The sequence below is a fragment of the Pimephales promelas genome, chromosome 24, assembly GCF_988280905.1.
Source record: "Pimephales promelas chromosome 24, fPimPro1.hap1.1, whole genome shotgun sequence".
Lineage (NCBI taxonomy): Eukaryota > Metazoa > Chordata > Actinopteri > Cypriniformes > Leuciscidae > Pimephales > Pimephales promelas.
In genome coordinates, this window is record NC_142792.1 from 3,327,532 (window position 1) to 3,346,494 (window position 18,963).

The following is an 18,963-nucleotide window of genomic DNA, read 5'->3' on the forward strand; positions in this document are numbered from 1 at the left end:
TTGCCTGCTTAATGATGTAAATTAACACCCACGAAACACACACACACATTCACACAGACTCTAGGTTCTGAGGCATGTGGTTCCTGTTTTAATTACATTGGATTTGCATAACGATTTCCCATTATGCGATTCCCCAGTGACCCTACGCAGATAGGGGAAATTGCTCTCAAATGCCCACCCCATTAACAAGAGTCTGACGTCACTCCCTGTCCATCACTGCCGGCGACGCCGAAACCACTTGCTGAAAACAGGCCTACAGAGAGTGACGGAGTGGCTCATGGGTAATGAAGTCGCTAATCACTTGGAAGTGAGCTGGTTTAGACGTGGACGGGGAGTGTTTTCATGCTCGTCGGTATAATGGAAGATGTTAGTGGGGGTCTTGACAACTCCACTTCTCATGCGTGTGCCATTACAAATCACTGCAAGACTGTAAATCGTAGCAAAACAGTTTAATAGCAGCACAGTACTGGTACATTTATTTATTTGAATGCATTAATGAGAGAGAGAGATTGCGTGTGTGAATTAGTCCCATTTGTTTGTGCAGATCTCTTTATTAATATACAAGCTGTGGGTTGCAATTACTTCAAAAGCAGAAAGAAATGAAGTTTCCGTTTATTTGTAGGAAGTTTTGCAATTTTGCAATCTAATAAATAAGCTTATTACCGCAAAATTATACACACAGTAGGCCTATAAGTTAAAGCAAAGTGCAAGAAATAGCACAAATATATGAGGCTCGAGGTTTGTAGGTGTTCATGTACTGAAATAGAATAATCAAATAACATTGAATTTCTTAAATACATGTCATTTTACAAGCTTCAAAAGTTATTCAGTCAAGAGCAGTTTTGAAAGGAGTAGTTCACTTTTGAAAAAACTTTTGCTGATAATTTACTCACCCCCATGTCATCCAAGATGTCCACGTCTTTCTTTCTTCAGTCGAAAAGAAATTAAGGTTTTTGATGAAAACATTCCAGCATTTTTCTCCATATAATGGACTTCAATGGGGACCAAACGGTTCAAGGTCCAAATGAGAGTTTCAGTGCAGCTTCAATGGGCTTTAAACGACACCAGACGATGAATAAGGGTCTTATCAAGCGAAACGATCAGCCATTTAAAAAATGAATAAAAGTTTTATAAGCACAAATGCTCGCCTTGCTCTGTTCTGTTATCAGCGTTCGTGACTCTCCGGTTCAAACTCGTTCATCAAAATGAACAAATCTTTTTCCGAGTCATGACTCGAAGGATCCTAGATAAGACCCTTATTCATCGTCTGGTGACGATGTCGTTTAAAGCCCTTTGAAGCTGCACTGAAACTCTCATTTGGATCTTGAACCGTTTGGTTCCCATTGAAGTCCATTATATGGAGAAAATCCGGAAACGTTTTCATCAAAAACCTTCATTTCTTTTCGACTGAAGAAAGAAAGACATGGACATCTTGGATGACATGAGGGTGAGTAAATTATCAACAGATTTGTCTGAGATTTATAAAATTAAAATAAAGGAAACTTTGCTGGTGGATATACAATATTTAAGTAAACATATGGAATATTGCAGTATTTATTAGAAATTATTTATCCGTGCACATCATACATGAATGTGCCCTTTATTAAACTAAAGGTGCATTCCTGCCATGTAAGTATTACCGTAATTACGAGATACTTATAAAAAGCATTCACAACTAATTACAACTGCAAACTCAGAATTTTCCCGAGAGAGCTCCGACTTGTACCACGTGACCGACGCGACCTCATACATAAGTGGTCTTTGATGTTTTGTTCTACAAAGTAATCTGAACACTCACACCCCAAGCTGACTTATCTTATTACTTATTAAACACATCAGTTAACATCAAACATGAACATAATTGCTTGAAACTCTGCGAGTAATTTACGTTTCAGAACAAAACATTAAGAGTATAGTCAAGTTATGCTTACCACATGCTTTATTTTACACATAAATTGAAAAACTCATTATATAGAAAACCCTTGAGGGAACCTACAGCTCTGTTTTGGTGTTGATATTGCCATATAAACGCATAATTAGGAGGACATGAACAGCTGCATGTAGAATGTAATGAGATGTAATTGTGTGCAGCATAACTTTCCCTTCCTCTGATGATGCGTTTACAGGTGCAAGGGCGGGACAACCTGTCAATCACATGAGATGACCAATAGCAAACCACTGAAAAGAGGTGCTACCCAGCGGTATCAATTAGAGTATCGGTTAGCGAGATGCACTTTATTGCATTATGCTTGACTGATCAGAGCGTCGTTCTCTCTGCATGGTGTTAGCCTGTGGGACACTCGCTCTGTTTCTGTCTTCACCCCAGCTCTCAGGGGGGAGTCGACTGTTTAACACGGATGAGAGCACCCGTTCCCGGGGCAGAGAGAACATGTTTTCCTTGATAGGAGACAGAAGCGAGGAACTTGTTGCTGTGTTTTGACATGCTTTTTTTTTTAAACTCATATTCGTGAGGTGTTTATCTGAACCGGGGCATTTTCAAACAATCTTACATCCTATCACGAGGAGCATCCGGGGTTGTGTTTCCCCCACCGTAGAATCAGGAACAGCCTTTATCTGACCTCAAACAACCCCAGTGTGATAGGACCAAACAAACATCAAACACACACATATACACACTGGGCCCGGCTATCAAATATTTAGTTCGCGCTGCACTTGATCATTATGCTAATGGGATTTGAGCTATTGAGAGAAACATCTGCCCTCAATCCACTGCTCCTGTGGATAGTAGCTTTGAGTAAAATGTGGATCAGATGAAAGAAAATCCACTTTTCCCTTATGATACCTGCAAGTGCACATGAAAATTTTCCCCGCTGCTTTTTATTATCAGTGGGAGTACTAAACCTAAAGTATAAAGATGATTGACAGGAGACTGTGAGGTGACCTGATTTCTGAAATTTTGACTATGGTAAAGTTAAGTACTCAAAGACAATTATCAATGCACACATCGCAAAACCCATATGTTTGTTTACAGATAATAATGTTGCACATTCAAAACAGTGTGCGAGATCTGACCTGTGGCAGCATTTCTGCACATATTGCTTCTTGCATAGTTCGCAACACTTTTAATGTCAACTGTACTTTCAGATGTATCCAAAACAGATGAACGTGAATCTATAAACATGTTATTACGTTGGTTGTTGTTTGTATCGCAGTGATTGTTGTTTTTTTCGCAACCACACGAGAGATCACTTCCGGAGACCGAAGTGCCCGTGCCTTCAGATCAGTTGGACGTGGCTGTGGTTACAAGAGGTAAAAACTATATAAACTCTGTTCGATTTCTCACACAAACCGCTCGTTTCGTGTCTTAGGCCATCAATGTGTGCTTACATTTACGAGTCATTAAATCATGTTCAATTTGGACTTCTCTGTGCATGCTTTTTGAGGTGGTGACCATAGACCTCCATTATATGACTGACAAACAAGAACGGTTTGACCTAAAAATATCAAAATTGAAACTACTGTGGAAACAAAGACACGTATACCCTTATAAGAAAAGGTTCTATATAGAACCTTAAAAGGTTCTATCAGCGCTACGTATTTGGAACCCCTAAAAGGTTCTATACACTCGTAAAAAAAGGGTTCCTCTGGGTTCTATATAGAACCCTGGGGTTCCATACTTGGCCAATAGAACCTTTTACCAAAAAAAAATGGTTCTATATAGAACCATTTTGGAGTTCCATATATGAATCGGGGGATGGAACCATTTCTGGTTCTAAACAGAACCATTTCTTCTAAGAGTGTACATCTTGGATGCCCTTGAGGTAAGCTAAAACATATCAAAAATTAATTTCAATGTGAACTATCCCTTTAAGCTTCCCAAACAATAACCCCTATACTACAGTCCACCACTAGGGGTCAGAGATTGACACATTTGCACAAAAGTGCACTAAGGAGAACAATGTCTATAATAATTCCAACACAACAGAATCATGTTCCCATTTATATCTCAAACCCAAGCCCTTCCAGAGCTGTGACATCAAATATAGGTTGCCTACTATAGCAGAAAGAAAATTGTGATTTTGTGATTTACGTCTAATTGGCAAATATTTCATATTGTAATAATACTTTATGAAGGTGGAGAAAAAAGGTGAGATTTCGGCATTTACCCGAATGTGCTCAACAGCACACCACACTGGTGGAAAATAACAGTTTTCAGTGATTAGCAATGAAAAGAAAAACGTCTCTGTATGTAACCAAGATTGAGCTTTGCAACTGTACAGTGGTATAAAGCACAGCCATATTCCTCAAAAATGCTGATATACAAAACTATATAGTAAAACAGAGGGAATTGGGCAGAACAAGAAGGCATTCATTCACAAAGCAAACAGCTGAAAGCAGTTGAAACAGTGCAATAGTTAATTGCTTGCAGATTGTTACATCAGTTCATTTGAGATTTTTTGGAACCATTGAACACTGTGGTCATGTGGTCTGGTCTACTAACTTGTATTTCCATGGCAACTGAACGCACCATCGCCCTGTTGTGTCTGATGACTGGCTTCAGCGGGAGATCCTTGTTCCTCCTGTTCCCGGCACAATCACATATGTTGTAGTTTAGAACATGTACTGCATACACACCTTTTAAAGCAAACTTTAGCGTTTAAATGCATTGCAACTAATTTCCTTTTTCTTGTTTTCATTCAAAGGATTTTTTTTTTTGCATTACCTTTTGATTGAACCTATATCCTTGTGTACATTGCCAATCAAAGAGACATCTCTGAAGTTTTCATTTGAGTGCGTCAGGGTGACTTTAGGTGCTGATTGACCCTTAAACCAGAGGCCATACGGGTCTAGTCTGGTGCTGTGTTCCGTCATAGGGACTGATGGAGCATGAGACGGCCAAGAAACGCTCCACTGAGCCGCAGATTCCTCAGACGGACAAGGTCACCAAAGATCAGACGCTCGACAGACGAACCACCACCATGCCTACGATCTCCAGAGCCTACGTCAGCATTACTTCTCACACCAGGAGGCCAGAAAATGAAGACTTAATTCCCTGTTTAGGCACCACGCTGGAATAATCAGAGATGAACATTTTAAACTGTTATTAGAAACTACAAAATGACAGAAAATAAGAACATCTTAGGAAGGTTCTATATTTCTAATATGTATGCAGCTAAAATTTACTATTTCCAAATTTGGACCATGCACTACTTTTTATAATGTACGCGTGCTAGACTATATTATGGACTGCTATTTACACATTATTTAAGCACTACAACTTGAGTGTGTACTACAATAACATATGCATATAACTAGTACTTTAAATTCTACTTAACGCGTGACAATTAGCTTGTACTGCTTTTGGTATTGGTGCATAGGAACATTGAGCCCGTTCTCATCCCAAAGCGCCATATAGGACGCTTTTGCAAAAGCGTAAATATCCAACGCACATGGCACCCTTTAACGTCAAATGAGACGCAGATATATTTGGGCAGAAGGCGCCCCCTAGTGGTCTAACCCTTACCCTACACCATACCTAAACTTAACCATAACCAAAGCGTCTCATTCGACGTTAAAGTGTGCCATGTGCGTTGGATATTTACGCTTTTGCAAAAGCGTTGTATATGGCGCTTTGGGATGAGAATGCGTTGGAACATTTTAGGGAGGTTTTGTATTTCTTAAAGGGATAGTTTACCCAAAGTTGTTCCAAACCTGTAAAAGTTTTTTTGTTTTGTTGAACACAAACGAAATTTTTTTAGAGAATATTAGTAACCTGACAGTTGACGGTAACTACTGACTTCCATATTTGGAAAAAAAAAACTATGGAAGTTAACGGGTGAGATGTGACTTGGGAAAGGGTAAAAAAAATACACACCGTCGCCCAGCCTCTCGGGAACCTAGTGTCGGAGTTGCATGTACCCCATGCACACCGTTTGACCATATTAAACGTAAAATGGTAAGAAAAAAACGATTGAAAACTGATTAATTGCAAAGCATTTCAATGGACGTGGAAGCAGAGAATGTCCGAGTGTATTGGGTTAGCTGCGCACTGTGATTGGCTCGTCGCGTTTGAGGGCGTGGCTTAGCCATAGGTCAATTAGCTTAAGACCCAGAACAAAATTACTTTCTGCACTGATCATGATGATTAGAAAGCCTCTCATCATAAACTGCATAGACTGCATATAGACCTAATCTCACAACAAACCCACAAAAGAATTCAAGCATTACAATGAAAACAGACTCCACAAAGTCATTTGCTTACAGAACATAAATAGTGGAACCCCTCGCTGTTGTTTTTCTTCTTCTTCAAGTCGCTGGTCCTAATAGTGGGAAGGAGGCAGACGTCAGTCATGAAGACGGCTGATAATTATCAGGGTTCTCCGCCGGAAAGCCTGATCGGGCTGCGTTCTCCTGGGCTTCAGGTGGGCTGTGAGTCTCCTCATTTGTCTGCTTCAACCTGTCAGAAGAGAAGCTCCAAACACTGTGTTATTACAGCAAAGAAAGTTCCATGTTCACAAAACTCATGGGACAAATTCTGACATTTCCTATTTCACAGTACAGAATCCCCCTGAAAGGCATGGAGGATACTAAAATTAGTCTTATGGCAACAGTTCACAATAAGGTTCAATTTGTTAACATGCATTAATACGGTAGACTTATTGGCTGCGACTCGACGACAAATGCTGTAAAGACACTTCTCCGCTCCTCAAATACATTAACGATACAAGTCACAAGCTCTTTTTAAATACTTTTCATTGGTTAGATATTTGCAAAAACCACAGATAGACATGAAGGGTGACTAATCGTAATTATTTATGAAAAAAGACTATAAATACTTATTATGTGTCTCTTTCACAATATGATGTCATATAAACAACCAATTACTACAACTAATACAAAAAAAGATTGAACACAGTAAGAACCAATTCATTAGAGTAACTAATTTGGGAGTCAGACTTATCGTGTTTTTAATTATTAAAAAAATAGGTGCATTTGTTCAGGGAATATGATTACACTGGTTGTGCTGTATGTTGTTGATTCTCTAAAAAGAATAGCAAAATTTCTATGGACATGAAAATGTTGTAATATGATTTCACACTCTGTAGAATCTTTTGGAAAAAAAATAATACAACATAACAATCCAAAATGTAAAAAATATATGCAATCTACTCCACTTTAATACAGATTAAAAGATTTATCAATCTTCTATTGGTTGCATATGGAAGCCTATTGCGGAAAAAATTTGAGGAAAAAAAATTCATGAAAAAAAAGACAATTTTTCATGAAAAAAAAAGGTTTTTGCTCTGTTTTTCTGAATTAACGACTTAATTATCTCCAAATTATGAGTATCTCATTAATTCATAAATGAAAAAAGTTTTTCAAGAAAAAAATAATAAGTAATTCGTTAATTCAGAAAAACAGAGCAAAAACTTTTTTTCATGAAAAAATATCTCGTAATTATGAGATAATTAACTCGTTAATTCAGAAAAACACAGTAGATTTTTTTCCTCAAGTGAATGCAATACACTTCCGTAGTTGGACGTCTTTATGTTATACGAATTCACAGTTCTCCAAAACTTTAACATTGGAACGCAGCTTACGTTTCCCGTTTCGCGCATTACAGTAGCAAAGAATGCTTATGAATGGAAGTCATGGGAAAAAAGTGTAGTTTTTATTGATTCTGGAGTTGAATTGGTTTAGCTGTTTGTTTCGATTTACTAAAAAGAAGCGACTTAGAATAATTAGTTGGGAGTCCGTCTACACTGATTGTGCTTTAATAAAAATAGTAGCGTTTGTCAACCGCTCTTATTTTCGCGCTGTTGGTGTTGGTGATTATATTGCAGGAAAGCTTGTATTTTAGTACCAGCGCATGTGCAAGAACCATTAACACACCCGAATATCATTCAGAAATGCTATTTTTGTATTTAAATGAACCAATGATTATTCAGTTCTTGGTTTAGGCTGTAAAACTAATACATTTAGCTCATAAACCTCAAACATTCTCTGATCTGTATTGCTCAAAGGCAATTTTATTTCAGCCAATATTTTGTCCATAAAGCTGAGCAGTGCCGTTTCCGTGTTTGCGGCTCCCTCTGGCACAGATACGTCTTATAGAGCATTTTCTTTTATCACCCAGCACTTATTTCACCATGGAGTAATACACCTCATGGGAGCAAGTGTGACGTAGTGACACTTACAAGCAATTCCAATAAAGTCAGGGCCCTGAACCGGGACAGTTTTTCACCCATAATGACTGCCTTGGCTCCACAGCCGGGGCCACGGTGCCAAAGGAAATGTGTCTTAGAAGAAGACGACTTAACTTTTTTTTTATCATGCCACTGTATATCTTTAGCTGTCACCTTTATCTTCTGCTCCTTGTCTCTCTCTGAAAGAGCTACGCTTGAGGTGGGGTGTGTAGAGCAACACAAATCTGGAGCCGGGACGCGATGTGCCGCTTCGCTTTCTGTTCTTCATTAAGCTAAGTGCAATGTTGTGTTAACCTCAGTATTACCTCCCTCTTATTGTTCAGGACTGAAAACTGTTTTTGCACCCAACAGCTAAAAATAGTCCTTAAACGGATTGAGCAAAAACAAAACAAAAAATAATAGAGAAGGATGGCGCTTCAAGCAGGAGGCATCTTGGGACTTGGCTCTTCTTTGACGCAATGCAATTGAATTTCAGATCGGCATCAAAGGCGTTTGGAACGAGCGTCGTTCTCTCTGAACATTCGAGTTGACAGCTTCATGAAGCATTGTAATAAACTGCGCTGCAGTGGAACTTTTTATGAGATATGAGGCGATGATGAATTTGACTGCTATCTATTTTGGTTCTCTAGACACCCCCGATTGAAAGAGACAGGATTCATCAAAGGATAAATAGGACCATTTTTTGAACCGTGGTCTTCTGGGTTGTGCCTTTTGCTGTTTTTTCCAGTGATAATCATGTCTAATAATGGGTCGCAAACACAGATGCTATCAGTAGTACAAACAAGAATGTCCTTGGAGTTATTCTCATTTAAATGATACTTCATATCACAAGATAAACATATTCAATGAACTGATACCATATTACAAAAAGCTAAAAAACAAATAAGAGTAAATTTGGGATTTATTTACTCACCTGGCAGACTGATCTAATGAAGTAGCGTGTGTATGACATGCCAATACGTATTTCCATTTTTTACATCAACACGCATAATCGCTTTTCAGCGTGTTTATGAACGCCGTTGACTTAACGTTATTACTGTATATATAAATATATAACTTACCTCAACCCCGTCCCTAAACCTAACCGTCACTGGGGTTAATGGCATTTATGACTGTTCCCTTACCATCCTAGAAAAAAAAAAAGATAGCTCCCCAGATGTAGATCTGGGTAAACATTTGACGGTGTGTACAGACACGCAGAATCACTCGGACGTTGATGGCGTAGACATACACGCATAAAAGCGGATACACGCGGATAGCTCAAAATGCGTAGAGATAACACGCCACTTTCGAGTCAATCTCGACGCATTTTGAGCTATCCGCGCGTATCCGCTGTATGTTTACGCAAAAGTCATGATGTCATGTTGCACTTGGCATGCCTTTCTCTTTCTTTCTGAAACAAAGCAAAATATACGATGCCAAAACTCTCAACATTTGTTAACTAATTTATGGAGAATCCAAATTAAAGGTGCATTGTGCAACATCTCATGTTAAAAACACCCATTTTTCGAACCCAACAATTGCCTGAGGGGCTGAATGAGCCCTTCTCTGATCACTGCGATTGCCTCTATAATCCTGTACAGTAAATTAAATAAGAGGGATTCGGGGCGGAGTTTGAGACTGGGTGGGACGTCATGTGCGTTCACGCTCGCCTGGCGGGTTTGTGTATTCGCCGCCGTTCTCCGTATCAGCGAAGACAACTCGAGCGACAAAACTTTAGTCAACTTTTGACAAAAGTAGACGATGGATTCAAAGAGACCGGCTTGTAATTCATTTCAAACCCCAACGCAAACTCCACGTAAGACAAAGAAAATAAAACTTGTGTCTAGTGCCAGGCGTCGGAATAAGACGAGAGTCGACATCGGGAAGTTTTCAACAAATTGAGAGATCTCCGCTCTGCTCTAGGGCTCAAACGGGATACAAAGTAATGACTTATATTGTTCATGAACGTATTTTCATTATAATACAATCATAAGTGGATACAGTAAACACATAAAACAGTTCAACATGGAGTAAGATGGAAACAAAAAACTAAGTTTTCTACTAATGTTACCCCGTTTTCCCCTCACACATAAGTGTGTAATTTACTCAAACGCCTTTCCTTTCATATATTTAAAATGACTTGCAGAACTTCATTACCTCTGAAGACATTATGACTGTAACAAAAGATTTGTGCGACTGATTCTCCTTTGGTTATGAACAGCTCGTGCAAGTGTGTGTGTGTGTGGTCCATGAGCGTGCCCATCTCTGGTTGCAGTTTCGCTTGTCGCCAGAGGGGGCGTAGCTCTGCAAAAACTCAGAGACTTGCGCAATGCACCTTTAAACACATCAAACCTTATTGGTATGTGACTAAGAAGGTTTCAAGGTGTTGACGTTTAGTCATGTTTGTGGTTAGACTGAAAAAAAAAATGAAAATGCAAAAATATCCTGAATTGAAAACAAATACATCAAAGTATAACGTATTTCCTGCACGTATGCACTGGTATACACTGGCAGTCATTCATTCCAAACACAGCAACTGTAAGATAGAGTTTTAATGAAGCTGGGATATTCAGGGATTAATCTGTAATAAGAAGGATTGGATATTGATCCCCTAAAACCGCATGATCCGACAGATATAGAAGTAAGGCCACAGGACAAGCGGAACATGACTTGATGAGCAAGGATGTTTTTAACCTTTAATTGTAGCGCTTTAGTTTGCCGTGTTTTAGTTGGGAACAAACACAGGTGGTTCATTCCACGTAATTAACATCAGGATTAACATTTATGTCATTATTCTTACTAAACATCTCCTGTAGCTGCCATTTCAGAAGCACAAGGGAGCAGTACATCATATGAATCTCTCTCTCTCTCTCTCTGACTGACTCATGAATAACGAGTAATTATGAGACGCTGATCCACTAGTAGCGCTCCGCTGTGATGTGATTATAGATAAAGGGGGTGACCTTCGCGTCCCTGCTCTCTTTTGCCCTCAGTTCAACCTTAATCAACACAGATCAGTTCAATTTACTCCGCCTGCCATCTCTGCGTAGGCCGGGACAGCAGACAGGCTGAAGGCGAGTCTGACACCCACAGCTAGTCTTCGGCGTTGTACTGCAGTGGAAAGTGATATCCGAGGTGCTTCCAGGGCTATTCGATTTCAAAGCACGCAGAAAGTTTTGTTGAAAACACCTTGAGCAAAACATCTCAGGCAAATTCGCTTAGTCAAATGCTATTTAAGGTGTCCACCCCCTGAAGGAAAGAAAAAATCACGAACGAGATCTCTATTGTTTCTCCTACAATGACATTAAATGGAGAGCAACTCTCCTGCTTCCCTGGTTTTTTTTTCCTGAGAAAACTTTAATGTACGACTTATCTGAAGTTTCAGAAGACATCTCAACAATGTTCTAAACTATTCTCAGATCTGCCAAGATCAGAGATTTCAGTGTGAATTCAAACTTTTCTGTCAGTCCATCAGAGGATGTTTGATGTTTAATATATACCTGTGAAGTGAGATTTTGGACCACTGAGATTTCGCCGTGATCGGAGCTACTCGGGACAACACAATAGAAACCATGTTCTTGTCCTGGGCCCTGGTAGCCTGCTTCAACCAGACTCTCGTACATTTCATTTGTACATAGAGTCTGGCCTCTCTCCATTAAGAAACGTTTACTTCCATGTAGGCGGGTTCTCTGTTAAAGTTTAAAACTATTGGATCTGCCACTGTGAAGATCTAAACATATTTAGATATACAGGAAATCGCAATGAAAGATGATTTCGATATATCTAAATATGTTTATTAAAGGTAAAACTTCCGAAATCTATGTGTAAACAATGGCGGAACGTTGGACATGATTCAGTTGGACATTGGACAACTGATTCAGATCAGTTGGACGTGGCTGTGGTTACACGAGGTAAAAAAAAAATATAAATACTGTTCGTTTTCTCACACAAACCGCTCGTTTCGTGTCTTAGGCCATCAATGTGTACTTACATTTACGAGTCATTAAATCGTGTTTAATTTGGACTTCTCTGCATGCTCTTTGAGGTGGACCCCCTAAACCTCCATTATATGACTGACAGACAAGAACGGTTTGACCTAAAAATATCAAAACTGAAAATACTGCGGAAACAAAGACACCTACATCTTGGATGCCCTTGAGGTGAGCTAAAACATACCAAAATTTAATTTCAAAGTGACTGAAATAAATATGACAAAAAAACATAGCACTAAAATTAACATGAATATATATATATATATATATATATATATATATATATATATATATATATATAAACTAATCATATAACAAATACTTTAATAGTATAGATAGGCCTACAGTAAATACTACTAAAATAACACAGAATGAAAAATACATGAAATACCCATTACATTTTCTGATCAATCTCTGAGCAAAATTGCTAATTGTGCTTTGGTTGCAAATTAAAGTGGTGCCACATTAAATGATAACTACCGATATTAAAGTAGAGACACCTAAAGATGGGTTTTCAGCACAGGCATTTTACATTTTAAAGACGGACGAACTGCTTTTTGTAATAAGCACGTTTGCGCTTGAAAGCAAAACCTGAGCATTATTTGCTTGCCGTAACAGTCCCTGAAGTAAACAGATCAGAGAGATGATATACAGTATACGTGCGGCAGAAGCTTATGAAGGAGGAGGCGAGTTTGAAGCATTGAAGTCTGAAGAGTGCAAGACCCTCCTCCGTCATGTGTCTGTTTGTGTGTGTTTGTGCGTGATTCCTTCCTCTGTCACAGATAAAGTCGTGCCATACGTCTGCTGCCACAGCTGCTGATAAGATGCTCACAAATAACTTGCCTTCCTGAAGCTGTCAGAAGCCTCTGATCTGATATTGCTTTCTTCTCCAAATCTAGCTCATCAGACTTCACGTAAGAGGAGAGGCAACAGAAACAGAGAGCCAGAACATTGTTCACCAACACATGCAACATTTCTGTGCTCGCCTTTTAAAAAGGTCACATGACATGTACCTTGCACTGATAGCCAGCTGGCCTTTTGAAAACGCTTATTACTTAAATCAGATTTGATATAAGCGGTCTAGTCATCTTAACACCTCGCCTAGAGGCACCGGCTCTTTTCTGCTTACAATCCGCGACCAATTAGCTGTGTGGCAGCAAAGCTAATTAAAATAAGCTAAGCATAATGAATCACCTGCGCTGACAGCAAACTGCCACCGGTGACGAATGCTGCCGTTTGACGCTATCGGCTTTGGCGTTAATCATTGTTACCTTTATCCATGAACGTTAATGGTGGGATTTACAGGGTGTGCTCTGAGACCTCCTGGACGGGCTTAACGCTTAAATCTACTCTTTTCAGCGGAGACGTCATCTGGCGCCTTAAAAGCATTGAGCTTGAATGCTCGTCTCTCTTTGCTGACTGATGCTAGTCTTATGAGACAGCAAAAATGCATTAGTGCCAATCGAGAGTGTTTTAATTGTATTCTTGAGTGCTTTTAGAAGATGGCACTTTTAGATGGCCAGCTTGACTCAGGAATTGTAATGTTCGTTCTCATCCATCAAACTGCATGCAAGTCAATTTTTGAAAAGTAGTGGCTAGGATTTTGGGTGTACATAGACTTGTTTTTTTCCCCTGCTATCCAGAACTTGATCCAAACTGATGAGCAAAAGTATTATGACCAATCACATGTGAAGCGGATATCATTGATCATCTCCTAACAAGGCCACTGTAGATTGAAGCTACGTCTACATTAATCCGACTACAGTTCAAACAACAGACTACAGACATCCTTGTTTAATTAATCCTCGTGTTGTACAGTAGTCTACCGCATAGCTTAATCCAGAGCAGACACTTATCGCGGTTGAGATGTGGCTTGAGAAAGGGTAAAAAAAATACACACCGTCGCCCAGCCTCTCGGGAACCTAGTGTTGGAGTTGCATGAACCCCATGCACACCGTTTGACCATTTTAAATTTAAAATGACAAGAAAAAACAAATGAAAACTGACTAACTGCAATGCATTTCAGTGGACGTGGAAGCAGAGAATGTCCGAGTGTATTGGGTTAGCTGCGCACTGTGATTGGCTCATCGCGTTTGAGGGCGTGGCTTAGCCATATCAATTGATGCATAGAAGTAAGTCCCTGGCCAGGGGCGGGTCCAGGGAAATAGAATTTGTTTTTATTATTAATACAATTTTCTATTTTCTTCTAATTATTTGTTTTGTCATGCATTCAAACTCTTATCCAAATATTAATACGGATATGCTAATTAGTCTCATCCGTTACGTCACGCCAGTTGGTGTTGTGGTCTACCGCATAACTTAATCCAGAGACACTTGTCTCAGTTGAGATGTGGCTTGGGAAAGGGTAAAAAAAAATAAAAATACACCGTCGCCCAGCCTCTCGGGAACCTAGTGTCGGAGTTGCATGAACCCCATGCACACCGTCTGACCATTTAAAACTTAAAATGACAAGAAAAAACAAATGAAAACTGACTAACTGCAATGCATTTCTATGGACGTGGAAGCAGAGGATGTCCGAGTGTATTGGGTTAGCTGCACACTGTGATTGGCTCATTGCGTTTGAGGGAGTGGCTTAGCCATATGTCAATTGTGCATTGGTTATGACAAAAATAAATAAACTCACCAGCTTTAACGATGGAGGAGGATTTCTTCATTTCTATTTCTTATCAAGTCATAGGCTGCATTTCTGGTGAAAATTCATCTAGGCAAGATTGCCTGGTGTGGACAGGTTGTGACATGCCCTTATCCTCAAAAACTGTAAAATAAAAGCATACAAGTTAAAATATAATAGGATCACTTGCAAGGAACCACAATGTGTTTTGAGGCAAATTGGTGGCTGCTAAGTGCCAAAGGCATGCAACCATTGAAGTTGGTGCAATGACCAAAACCACAGATGAATGTAAACATTGTTAAATCTTCAGTCATCTCAAAGGGGATGCTTGGATGCTTTTTGCATTTTCTACAATTAAATGGATGATTGACTTCCAAAGCATCATATGTAGAGTAAAGCCCAATCTTGCCTTAATCAACACAATTTTATTTAGTGATTGCAAGTTCTTTTGATAGCCTGACCTCAGCTTCTATATGCAGGGTGCATCATGATACATTACGTTTCCCAGAGCGCAGTAATTACCATGACTCTGATAGAGCCGGGTGACATATCACCAAAGCAGAAGATCACATTCATCTAAATGCCTGTCACAAGAGGAAATGATTGGTCATTCCTGAAAGGAGACTGGACAAATGCCACGATTTCACAGGGAGCTCCAGGGACTTGCCTTGCTGATTGATATTGCGCCTGATGAATGATCACTCATACTGTATGTACACCACTATTATCATGATAACATGCTTAGGAAGATTATTGAGGTAAAGCAGAAGAAAAGCGATAAAAGCAGATTTGTAAATGTGCCAAATTCCCACGATGCTTCGTCCTGATGTCTATCTACACTTTTTTCACTTTCGTAACATCTGGTATTGTAGAATAAAGATATGATTAATCCTGTTGAGACTTGGTGTATCTCTAGATATAGATATTACTGAAAGATATGATTAATTTAAGTTTTGTTAACCCAATAAACTTGAATAGTCAGTTGCATGATGGATATCCAACGACAGAATTATACTATTCTTATCATGCCCAAAGCCATTATCAGGGAACAAATACATGTTAATGCAATCTTGAAGGTGTATATATGCACAGAATAATATCTTCTTACAGTACAAAGTTGTAAAGCCCTTCAGACTGGGCAAAGGCACTCTGTGACCTTCTTTTTTCGCACACTTTTCATTTTTAATGCAGAATTTAATCAATCCCCCACTCTCTCTCTCATCTGCACAAAGGAAATTGCCATCACTAATGAATGAGAACAAAAAATGACTAAGTTAGTTTTGAAGCCAAAGTAAACACTGTTTAATTTCTCAGTTAGATTAAGGGGAAGTGTGGACCTGCATCACAATGGAAGAGTGACTGACGGTTAACATTAAGGTTAGCATGAGGTTCAAATTCAATGCTTGAAAGATATGCATTTCTAGGCATGGTTCTGTTTAGTTTCTTTGTGTTTTAGTTTGGTTTCTGTGGTTTTATTCCTTTAGGTCTCTGATTAATTACACATGCGTATCATTTAGCTCCCTTGTATGCTTCCCTGTTTTGTCGAGTTCATTGTCCGGTGTCGTCAGTGTTATACGTGGTTGTTATTGTTTCCTCCTGCTATCACCTGAGTTTTCTGTTTGGATTTAATAAGTTTTTGCTCTATCCCTTTCGCCATCACCATGCGTTTCATTGCAACAACCCACTGTGACACACTTTATGTGGGTTTGAAATAAATTAGGAGAGTTAAAATGAAATTTCAAGGAGTGACACAAGTATTGTGTTGGATTTTAAACAATATGTTTCTAATTCGGATAAAACTTTTAGATAGTCATGACAAGGACTATCAAAAGTGGTGCAATTTAGTGGCACACGTTTGTGACTCTCCTGTTCGAACTCGTTCATCAAAATGAACAAATCTTTTCCTGAGTCATTTGGTTCATTCAACAAACAAAACGAACAAATTGACACAGAAAAAGATTCGTTCATTTTGATAAACGAGTTCGAACAGGAGAGTCACGAAAGAGCAAGGCGAGCAATTGAGCTTATAAAACTTAAACTTTTTTATTTTTTTAAAATGAGCGATCGTTTTGCTTGATAAGACCCTTATTCATCGTCTGGAATCGTTTAAAGCCCTTTGAACAGTTTGCAGTTTGCACTGAACCTGTCTTTTGGACCCCATTGAAGTCCATTGTATAATGAGAAAAATCCTGGAATGTTTTCATCAAAAACCTTAATTTCTTTTCGACTGAAGAAAGAAAGACATGGACATCTTGGATGACATGATGGGGGTGAATAAATTATCAGCAAAAGTTTTTTTTGAAAAGTGAACTACTCCTTTAACTCAAGGACAGGTGTCTCATAATGTTTATATGATCTTCGCATTGTCCATCATTTCAGCATATCAGGGAGTCTGCCAATTATTATTTGATTTCGAAATCCTTTCTCATAATTTCTACGGCAATTAAGACAAAAGGTAAGCGTTTTTCTCACGCTTGTCATAATCACAACAATCATCCTCATGCTAATTAAAATCCACACAAGCTTCAACACTGACGGAGAGTCCAAACGTCTCCAGTGTTCAGACAGTTGGTTGTTTCAATTCGGACTAAACAGTTAATTAACTTAAAATACAGATGCTGAAACTTACCGAGGGTTTTGAAGAGGCGAAGAAGGGTCCTTTTGACCCTATTCTATTCACTTTACGTCCAATGCTTCAATTTAAGAGCTGACGGATACCACATTTCTGAGATCAGCCATGCGAGGTTTACTTAAACTGAGGTTTCTTTTACCCCCTCTGCATCTCCTCGTGAGCACGCTGTCATTGCCGAGGGGTTTGAAATATTTATCAGAAGTTCCTGTTAATTAAAACAGAGAAGGAGGCTTCAAATGTCCTTAATGCTATCCAGTTCACTGAACCTCTGCCAGTGTTACAGCATCTGTCACTCACTTGTAACCTAAAGCACCATGGGTATCAGCTACGTCCCTCCAGCTGAGCTTGGCAAGGAAAGGAGGGTTTGTTCTGCCTGTCGTTTGCAGGAGTTGTGCTGCAGAGAAAAACAATTTGGGGGTGAAATGGCAGACTCAAGTCAAACAAAGTAAAACAGTCTGCAGAAAACAAAGTGTTGAGTTCGACCCTATTAAAGGAACATTAAAGGGTGGAAGTTGTGCTGAACTGAAAGCACTTGTAGCACAATGTTGACTATCCCAAAATGGTAACACTTTAGTTTACTTGAAGGGGTGTAGATAAGACTGACATGACACCTTGACATTAAATGAAGTTAATCTGTCATGTGGTTGGCTTTGACATTGGCTGTCATAAGGCCATTATAACTGTCATGAATAGTTTTCGTGACCTCAACTACAGTGGTACTAATTGAATTTGTCATTAAAAAGTTATAATGGCTTCATGGCGGCCAATGTCAAAACCAACCACCTGACAGTTTAATGTAATGTTAACCAATAAAGCTAAGTGGTTTCTTAAGTTTGATAATGAATCTGCTATGTCATGTTTATGACAGGTTGTGTTGCCTTAGTAATGTCAAGTTGTCATGACAAAGACACTGACAGTCACAGGTTGTGATGTATTGGTTTGTCAAGATGTCATAATAAAGACATCTCAAACAATGTCATATTAGCATTAAAATGTCATAATTGACCGAATGACTCTTAATGAGAGTTGTCATAAACATGCATAAAACCTCCTTCATGTTCAAGTGTTACCAAATACACATTGAGCTTAACCTGTATTAAAAACTACACTGTAAAAAATATTGTTGGTTTAACTTAAAAATTTAAGTAACTCGGTTGCCTTAAAATTTTAAGTTCATTGAACTGGAAAAATTGAGTTAATACAATGAAGGAGATTGATTTAAGCATCAGAAACTCAAATTATGTTATTATTATATTATTATGTTATGTTATGTAAACTCTATTATGTTATCTGAACTGCATAAATTATTTAAGTTGATATGACAAAAGAAAAAATGTTGTGATTACAAATCATGAAAATATATATTTTTAAGAGGTCATGTTTACCTAGTTGGACTTAAAATGTATGTTTTTTGTCCTCCATTTCAGTTTGTTATGCAACTTATTTACCGCCCATGAACCCACACAACCCCCATGCCCCAGTAACTCAACTATAGTGTGGAAAAAAGTAATTATAGATAAAGACAATCTATGAACAAAAGGTCAACGCAGGATTATT

General features: G+C 38.7%; 1 non-coding gene across 1 annotated transcript in view; it reads right to left on the reverse strand.

Moving 5' to 3' along the window:
• Positions 1–1,418: 1,418 nt before the first annotated feature.
• LOC120470981 (uncharacterized) overlaps positions 1,419–18,963 on the reverse strand; it is a 146,107-nt gene continuing 128,562 nt past the window's right edge. Inside the window, exons 10-15 of the transcript XR_016149973.1 lie at positions 17,704–17,800; positions 17,404–17,611; positions 14,787–14,918; positions 6,224–6,418; positions 4,685–5,030; positions 1,419–4,541 (exon numbers count right to left, since the gene is read on the reverse strand). This is a non-coding gene — a transcript (uncharacterized LOC120470981). The remainder of the gene's footprint in view (positions 4,542–4,684; positions 5,031–6,223; positions 6,419–14,786; positions 14,919–17,403; positions 17,612–17,703; positions 17,801–18,963) is intronic.